Here is a 9,134-nt window from a genome sequence, read left to right on the forward strand (position 1 = left end):
AGTACTATTTTAAGGAGAGTGTGACTGCATTCGCGCTTGTCGCATAGTCCTGCTTCCAATCTCCTGGCAGACCCCCAGCACATTCCGGCATTTAATGCACAGCACTTGTTGGGATGCAGGCCCACTTATCTCCCAGACACATTGACTAAGACTTTCCCACATAAAGTGGCCCACCCTTTACTAGCAAGAGGTCACTCAGTACAATCAGCCTTCAAATGAGAAAAACAATCAGGAAAAGCTTCTGTGATGCCAAAAACATAGAAGGGAGTAAAATACAACAGGCTCCATTGTTTTTATCAAAACTTAAGAGGCAGCAAGACAGATTTTCAACTGGTGCAAACCAGCCAACCAAAGTCAACCAGAATTTTTTTTTAAAACAGATTTAGGATCTGGCCTCCTAAAGACATTCAAAATTGCAATAGAAAGTATGTTATTCTATAAGTAACAAAAAAAACCAGCAGTTAATCCATTCACTTTTGACTATCATGAAAGTGGTAAATTATTCATAGTCCTATATGCAGAAAAATATCACAATATTTAAAGTTACAAAAATAAAGCGAATGTTAAAATAACTAGGCTAGGAAGAAGTACAAAGTACCACTAATTTACAAAAGTAATTCAAGTTATCCTTATTACATATAGACTCTACAGAATTTTTGAACAAGGAATACATGTTTTCTTAAGGGAAACTGCAGCATAGTAGTTCAAAACCTTTTTTTCCCAAGGAATCATCTCTCAGTCAGGCTGAACAAATGACCATTGAAATCTCAAGAGGTGTGGAACCTCTTTGAAAGTTCAGGCTTCCTCCTGCTGAACAATGGGTACCCCAAACTAGCTTATGCTGCCAAACTCCCTTGCTTTCCCGTTTTGTGTAACTGAAGTGGCAGAGTGGGAAATAAAATCCCTAGCATTCCTGACTTCCTCGCTGGTACCCTGCACACCACAGGGTTAAACAAAGGGTGCTCTACTGGCTGATCCTCCTGGATCAGAACGCCCACCGACTTCCATAGGCAGATTTAGGCCCAAGGCACCTTTCCAAAATCACAGAAGCCAGTAATTTGGTAGTAAGAGGCAAAAACTGCTTTCTCCAAGCACAGACTAGAATTATTAGCTCCATACTGCATTCCAGTGTTGCTATAAATGCATATGCCATTAGCATCCTGGAGCCACGAGCTACCCACCAGTGCAAAGCTTTCCATCTGCAGAGGCTGTCTTATAGATCACCCTTAAACACTTAAATTAAATATTTGTTTACTAAGAGAAAAGTCAGTGAAGGCCCTTGGGAAGAAAACCTCATAATTAGTTTAGACAGAAGTTAACATTTCCAAACTCAGATGCCCAAACTAAAACCTGTAGGTGTTTAAATAAACTTATCTCCAGTAGGGTAATTTAGATACAGCAGGCAGCACCCCTTCTCTTCTAAGCTAAAAACTAGAGGAGCTACTTGCTGTAATTAGCCGGAGCATTTGTGGTGTCTAGGCACTAAACAAAACTCATTTCATGAGTAGAAAAAATAAGCATTTGGTCATAGCGCACAGAACTGAATTATCTGCTCTGCGTTACTGCAGTAACCACAAATGAGCTCCGTTGTAAAGCAGGCTCCAGACCTTCCAAACCAGCCACCACTTCCAGCACCCTATGCCACAACATACACGGGCAGCTTTCTTGCTCTTTCTTGCAGACACAAGGCTCCCTTTCATCATGACACGGGAAGAACCAAAAGCAAGTCACTCCATGCCATTCTATAATAAATCAACCAACAGAAAGACAAAATTAATTCAGGATCAGATAGCAGTAACTTACAATAACCAAAAATGCAAGCAGATCCAAATCACTGCTTGACAGCAAGAAGTCTCCACAGCACCTTGTAGAAGACCTTGACCACGTACTTGGGACCAGAAGACTACAGGGAGCTGAATCCCACAGTGGAGGTGAAAGCCCTCCCAGAGATGCCAGTCGGTCTGGCCTGGGAGAAATGTCTGCCCAATATCAAATTCAGCAATCAGTGTAACCTTACAGTGCTGGGGCCAGGCTGCCACAGGGAGCCGCCGCGTCCCCTCTGAGCACCTCACAGCAGCTCACTGCCGCCAGCGCCTCCGAGCAAGTGGAAAGCTGAAAATGACACTCTGCAAAGCCCCGGGCTGGGGCGGGGCGGGATGGGACACGAGCTTTCCTGACCTTCGCAGGCACCCACCCCGAGTCCTAGATCACAAGGTGCTAGCGTGGCCATCATCTTAACATGAAGCTGCGTTTTATGAAAGCTGAATGAAAACTTTAAAAGCCAGAAATAAAGCGTCTAATTCATAGGGAGTAAGGCTAGGAAGGATCACAGCCATTCAGCCACTTTCTGTAGTGGAACTGAACACACGAAGCATGAGCACTTCATTAAGTTGGCTACTTCCAATAGATTAACCTGCGCGTTATCCAATCATGTGGGCAATGAAGCAGTAAATAAAAATTCATTTTGTTTGCAGTAGGTCTGCACATCTTCATCTCTGATTACATCTTCCATCATATGATGACAGCCAAATTAAATCTTTTTTAAATACATACACAACTACGAATCTTCACAATCTATCAATATATCACATATAGCCCCTCCTATAGCCCATTTGCAGAGCCCACCCCTGACTGAAGCAGTCTCAGGAATGGCTCCACCCTCTCACAACCATGCTGAGTCATGATTCATAAAACCAAACCTGATGCCTACTCTAACAATGTAACGGAGCTGTCGGAGCTATTCCTTCATTTTTTAAATTTTTTTCCCCGTTTCAAACAAGAAGAACAAACAAAGAAATCACGACACTTTGCAAATTCTTCTTTGCACATCTTATTCAATGGCAAGTCCACAGCCTCTGCAATTACTTGCAAAAAGCATTCCTGTTTCATATTGTTACACATATAGTAGCTCCAAGCAGTATGACTTTACCAGAGCAGAAATGTTTTCTTGTTATGTACAGCTGTGGATATGTGAGCAAGAACAAGAGACTCAATCCAAGAACATCTCTGAATACATTTCACAGATGATAGGCCAATTGCTCAGCAGGTGTAGCTTCAGGATCTGGCCACTTCTTCCAAAGAAACGAACAGCATATGTTTTGAACTCCAGTAAAGAGAAAAGCTACTTAATTTGGAACATTTACCTGTGAACAGATTCACAGCAGTATATTTTTAGATCTCTGAGCAGAGTATTAATGACACACCTCTCTTGTTCCAACGGCATGACTGGTATGGCCTGCTCGTCTATTCGTAGTCTCTAACAGGTGTGTGTTAGCATCTGTTGGCACAAGATTTTCATGCTGAGCATCTCTTCTGTTTGGTTCTTGCTGCCCTCTTCATGCGAGAAGGTTGCTGAATAAATCAAACTGACATACCATTTCTTTTTGAAGTTCTAATGCTTAGCACATTCAAAAGATTGTGAAATAAAAATAACTGCACAACAGCATAACACGTTTCTCTAGTGGAAGCAGTGACTCGTCAAAGAGATTCTTGATACATCTAAAAAATACCATGCTTGAAAGAAATATGTGTGTACAAAAATATAGAGAAAAGCAAGAAGAAAGCAGAAAAGCTTGAAAAACTAAGAACATCCTCAAATTTTCATTGTTCAACATGAAAAAAATATTTCAGAGAAGAGGCAGAGAATGGTGCTGAACAACAATAGTTCAAGATACTCCTCAACCTTAATTTGTCCTTGGCCACACAAAGATGTTTCCATTCCTGAGCACAAAGGTTAGAGATGGGTGTTTTTCTTTTCTTAGTGACATATATTTTTACTGCAAGTAGAAATAATGCTTGCAGATGCAAACCTACCCTCCCTTGCCATCTTTCTGAACTATAAAATCTGTTTTGAACTCAACCATCAAGCAACAATACATAGAAAGTTCTTCCCATGCAAAGCCAAGCTTTTTAATGAGAAATAGACAGTAAGAACTGTATCTGGAATTAAACAATAGATGAAAAAGAAATAAAGCTGGACATACTAGGAAAAAAAGCTGACTGCTTAAATACACAGAATTAATCTGTATCACTCTGTTAAAGCTGTTAAATAAGATGAGATCTACTAAGCATAAATAAAAAGCCTTCCACGCAGTATCTCTGTAACCGTCTTTTCCTTAGAGGAAGGCAAAGCCTTGAAAGGTCCAGCTGTAGTTGCTGCAACATTGTACTCACGTTCATTAGAAAAACAAATTCACAACAGATCATTTTAAGAGTAATAATAAAAATCTGACAAATGAAAACCACATGTGGGGAAAAAAAAACAGCACTGGGGAAATCAGTCTTCAATGCAGTCTCCTTGCAGAATGCTGATTATACCTCGGTGCCATTTGACGGTACACACATTTCAGCTCCAACACTTGCTTCACCAGGCAAGTGTTACTTGGTGATAACAATCAGACACGAGATGATTTCTAAGTCATAAACACACAAGAAAGCCAGAGAGGACAACTAGATTTTCACGTTTTATATCTCTGGGCTAGATTCCCTCTGGTTTGACTTGGGCAAGTTGCCATGAGCTCATGCAGAGGTAAGGGACCAATGTACTGGCAAACGCCCCAGCTTCATCAGTTGGGAACGGGAGCAAGCCCACAGCGCTAGCTCGTGTTTCAGAAAAGCCCTATATGGCTCTGCACAGCTTCGGTCATGGAGCACCAGCCTGCTCTCATCCCAAGTTTCCACTGCATGGTGTGCATCACACACCACTGAAATTAACTTTCATTGCTCTATTTCACAGTCTCTTCCTTTAACTGACAGTCAGAAAGATCCAAGGTGTTGCTGCTGGCTCCTCACACTGGTTCAGGCCATGCAGCTCCCGCAGCCAGCACACGGCATTTTACAAAGGTTTTCCTAGAGAAGTGAAAGAGCAAGCAGGAGGCCTCTGATCAGAGATGCCAGCCTGGATTTGGAGCTGACTCATGGGTAATGGGCAATGATAAACTATTGTATTGGTTTTTAATGTATGCCCAGATCAGATGACTAAGGAATTTTGGTACCTATAGAGATTAACTGTCTAGATACCCTTTGCAATGAGCCTTAGACATCTGCATAAATAGGCCTCCTCATCTGCGTTCCACAAAATACGCCCCTGCACTCCTCACAAGTGAAATGCATTGCTTATTTTACAAGTAATCCAACTACAAATATTAAGTCCTGTAACTGATGCACATTAAAAATAAATCCATCCAATAAAGGAGGTTTAACTGATTAAATTTTATATACGTTGAAGGAAAAACAAAACATCTTTTATGAAATGGCTTGGTATGCCTACATAAAAGGGCTGTTCGAAAGATGGAGAGCAGTGTTCAGGTCTCCATACATGCAGCATGAGTGCTTTGCCCCCTCTCTGCTCCACTTGTGTGCAGGCAGAGTTCAGTAACACACAATAATCCCCAGAGCTGCAGGATTCATGCCACGACAGGGATGAAACAGCATTTGTAAAGCTTTTTGCCACAAAAACTGCTGCAAGCTCCTATTTCACACAAAAATGCTGCATTCTGCTTTTTTTTTTTTTTAATCATTTACCGCACTTAATCTGCATTACAGAAAAACGCAAAAGGGGCTACTCGTCTAAAACCTGCCCTCTTTTCAGTACCAAGCTTATGCTACTGTGTGAAGCAACAAAACGTTCCCTACCCATTTTATTTGTTCAGCACTGGTTGTGTCACATTAGCCAGCCAGCTAGCCCACCCACTCCCCAGAGCCCTACAGCCACTGCTAAGTCATGCAGGCATCACAACTGCCATTGCTGTTTCACTGAGAAAGGGCTTCGTGGAGAACATCCAATGGCAATGGGAAATAACACTGCTTCAGGAATCACACCTAGCTGCCATCACACCCACCCTGGCTCTTTTTTTCTCCCATGCCATTTTCACCTCCTCTCTCTCTCCAGAGGCTTCTGAGTACATGCGAGATGAGATTTTCTGCAATGGCCTGAGGAGTCACAGCCTCCCCTGACGTCTTCACACGGCTGATATCTCTCTGAATAAATTACCTGACACGACCGGCCTCTATAATCCTGCAGCTTAGGAGCATTGTTCCCCAAGATGTCTTTCAGGACAATACATTCCCAGGGCTGAATGAGTAACAGTTATTTTTTTCTAAACTGGCTACACAGTTCAGTAAGCAGGTTTCATAATATTTCTACCCCGTCAATAAGGGCCGAAGGCTGTACTGAATGCTCCAGATCTCGGCAGTTTATGTTCATTCCCTCTTACAGCAATCTTGCTTCTGATATCGAGCATTCAAGCATTAGGTTTTATACCTAAGAATGATGGTGTGTAGGTACAGTCTAGAAATACAAGTCCTTACCTTCTTTAAACACAAATGCCATTTTATAGCCAAAAACATCAAAATTACAAATGGAATTGCTTACTCTGTTTTTGGCTCATGCACTTGGACAGTAGAAGAATCGTTCTTAAAAGAGGGCTAGCTAAATAAAAGGTCAGCCCCCAGTGCCATGAGCAAGGATTTTTCAGAGCTGCTGCAGTCCCACACTATCTAGCAGAAGCCTGCCATATTATTTTTTTTTTTGTTAAAGCAGGCCTATATCCATCAAATTGCAAGGGCTATCTACAGAATAATGAAATCGGGGCCATGCATCATGCCCATCGACTGTGCTCTCACTGGAGGATAAAAGCGCAGAAGGGTGCTGCATGCAGGGGATGGGGACAGTCACAGCAGCAGCCCCAGTGTTGCTGAAGGTGAACGGCACCGCGGGGGCATCGCCCCCACTCGCGCATACAAAGCCCCGCAGCGGCCCCGGCCCCGGCCCCGGCCCCCGCCCCGCTGCCCTCCCGCCCAGGCCAGCGCAGGAGAGGAGCCCTACCTCAGGGGGGGACAGCCCAGCACCAGCAGCAGCGCTCCCGAGCCGCGGCGCTCCCGCGGCGCTCCCGCGGCTCTCCGCACCGCGGCGGGGCGTGCGGCTGCGCGGCACCGGCGGGGAGGGGAGGGCAGGGGCGGCGGCCGCGGCCCCCGGGGAGAGGCCGGGGCCTCCGCAGGGCGGAGCGGGGCGGGCGGGCGGCTCCGCGCCGGGCCCGGCGGACGAGGAGGAGGAGGCGGCGGAGGACGGGGGGGGTGAGGCTGCGGCGGAGCTGCGGGAGCCGGCCCTACCTGTGCGCGCTGCCCGGGTGGCGGCGGCTTCTCCCCGCTGGCTGCAGCGGGCGGCGGCTCCCGCAGCCCCCGGCGCTGCTGCGCTGCGCTGCGCCCGGCCGCGGAGAGGGGCGGGCCCGGGGCGGGGCGGCGGCTGCCTGGAGCGGGGGCTGTCGGCGGCGGGTCTGGTGGTGGTGGTGGTGGTGCCGCGGCCTCGCCTCGCCCCGCGCCCAGCCCAGCCCAGCCCCGGCCGCCTCCCCGCGGCCCCTCGCTGCAGAGCGGCCCGGCCCGGCCCGGCCCGCCCGCCGCCCCCTCTCCTGCCTCCGTTCGCTCGCTCCGCGCCCCTCCTCCCGTTACATCCTCGCCTATCGCGCAGACAATGTTGGCTCGCCCCCAGCATCCATTTCCTCCGGTGCTGCTCCCCGCTGCTGTCAGCCCCGGGTACACCCCGTCCCGGGTGTGCCCCCCCCCCCCCGCCGCCGCAGCCTCAGGCCCCAGCCCAACCTGGCGGCCCCGCTGCGGGCAGGATGCTGCCCGCCTGGCTGGCCAGCTGCCGGCACACCACGCACCTTCCCTCCGTGCCCCACACTGCCCTAACACCCCCAGGCCTGCTCCCTGTTTCCTTGTCTCACTCCACACTGCTCGCTCTCCCCAGCCCCTCCCTGCTCACACAGTTATGCACAAGTGGTTACCATCCTTAAAAGAAAAAGGCGAGAACATCAAGCCACCGTTGGTCCATCCATCGTTCCTCCAGTACTATCATGAGGTGAACTGGGCCCGCAAAACCCAACGCATAACAGGCGGATTCAGAAGCGCTCTCTCTGTGATCTACCCCTCTATTTCTAAGCTCACCCTACCCAAATTCTTTCTCTGTCCTTTTGGCACTTCAAGGATGGCAAGCCAGTAGATCAAATGCAAAGAAGAGAGGGCTCCCAACCCACAACCAAGCAGGCCAGTATCACCAGCTTATTTGTCACTCTGGTCACTGCTCTGGACACCTTCCTTAGCTGTTCTTTGCCCCTTTCTTTTTGTCCAGCCCAGGCCTAAGACCCCGTCCCTCCTTCCCAGCCAGGAGGCCAGTACTCTCACCTGGATTCCTGTCACCTCACTTCCCAGCTGCAGCTACAACGCTCCAGTATCCTTCACAGATACAGCCTTGCCTGCCTGGACTCACTCCAAATGCTGCTACCAGTTCGTTCTCCTCACCTGCCATTTGGAACTAGCCTTGCTTCCCAGATCAGGCATGAACTGACGGGTCACAATTTCATCTGTCCCTGCACCTGCCCATAGCCAGCATCAGCTCCCACCTTTGGCTTTCCCATGGTCTGAGACAAGAAACCTCACACCTTCACTCACTCCCAAGTCCTTCAGACTTGGAAAAAGCTCCCTACTCAGAAAGCTCCTTTCAAATGTTCTACCATTACAAGACCTACAAGAATTTTGACCACAGTTACGAGCTTGACGAGAACTGGTACTTCCATATCTGTCATCTGTGGTGGTTGCTGTCCAACTCTTGGGATGCAATGGAAACAAAACAGCTCAGGGACAGCCCTGTTCCCCTCCTCCTTTTCTTGCTCCTCTCTTGCACTGGTTCTAGCGGCCCACTGATCTCTTCTGGTTGTGGTAAAGCCAAATTCGGCGAGAAGAGAGCAGCTCTGCGCTGGCTCAGTGACCTGGCTGAGGAAATCAGAGGAACTGGAGGGGAAGAAGGGAGCAGGACCTTCCTTTTAAGTGGAAGCGAACAGTTAGATCAGCTCCATCAGCTTGCGTAGCTGCACCCTTAAATTATAAAACATCTAAAACAGGCCACTTTGGTGTTCTTTACAACATCTTGAACCATCAGAGACCATGATTGAGGTTTCTAGGTAAATACTAGAAGATACTTGCTTCTATGTAATGCAAATGGTGGTACTAAAAACGTAACATGAGTGAGCCTTCAATCACTTAACAACAATAATAATTCCAGTTGCAAACCCTTCTTAGCCATTACTGCAACAAAGGACAAGTCAATCACTTCAAATACTTGAAGAAGTTACACACACAAA

General features: G+C 47.3%; 1 protein-coding gene across 2 annotated transcripts in view; it reads right to left on the bottom strand.

Annotated features, from left to right (window-relative positions):
- SPTBN1 (spectrin beta, non-erythrocytic 1) overlaps positions 1-7,327 on the bottom strand; it is a 135,832-nt gene extending 128,505 nt beyond the window's left edge. The window contains exon 1 of one of the 2 annotated variants that reach the window (XM_080587458.1): positions 7,111-7,327. The gene's annotated coding sequence lies outside the window, so the exon portion shown is untranslated. Of the gene's footprint in view, positions 1-6,826; positions 6,973-7,110 lie in introns of those variants that run through there. The other variant, XM_080587459.1, reaches the window with a different exon arrangement.
- Positions 7,328-9,134: the final 1,807 nt, after the last annotated feature.

Source organism: Anser brachyrhynchus (assembly GCF_964034855.1).
Source record: "Anser brachyrhynchus genome assembly, chromosome: 3".
In the NCBI taxonomy this organism is placed as follows: Eukaryota; Metazoa; Chordata; class Aves; order Anseriformes; family Anatidae; genus Anser; species Anser brachyrhynchus.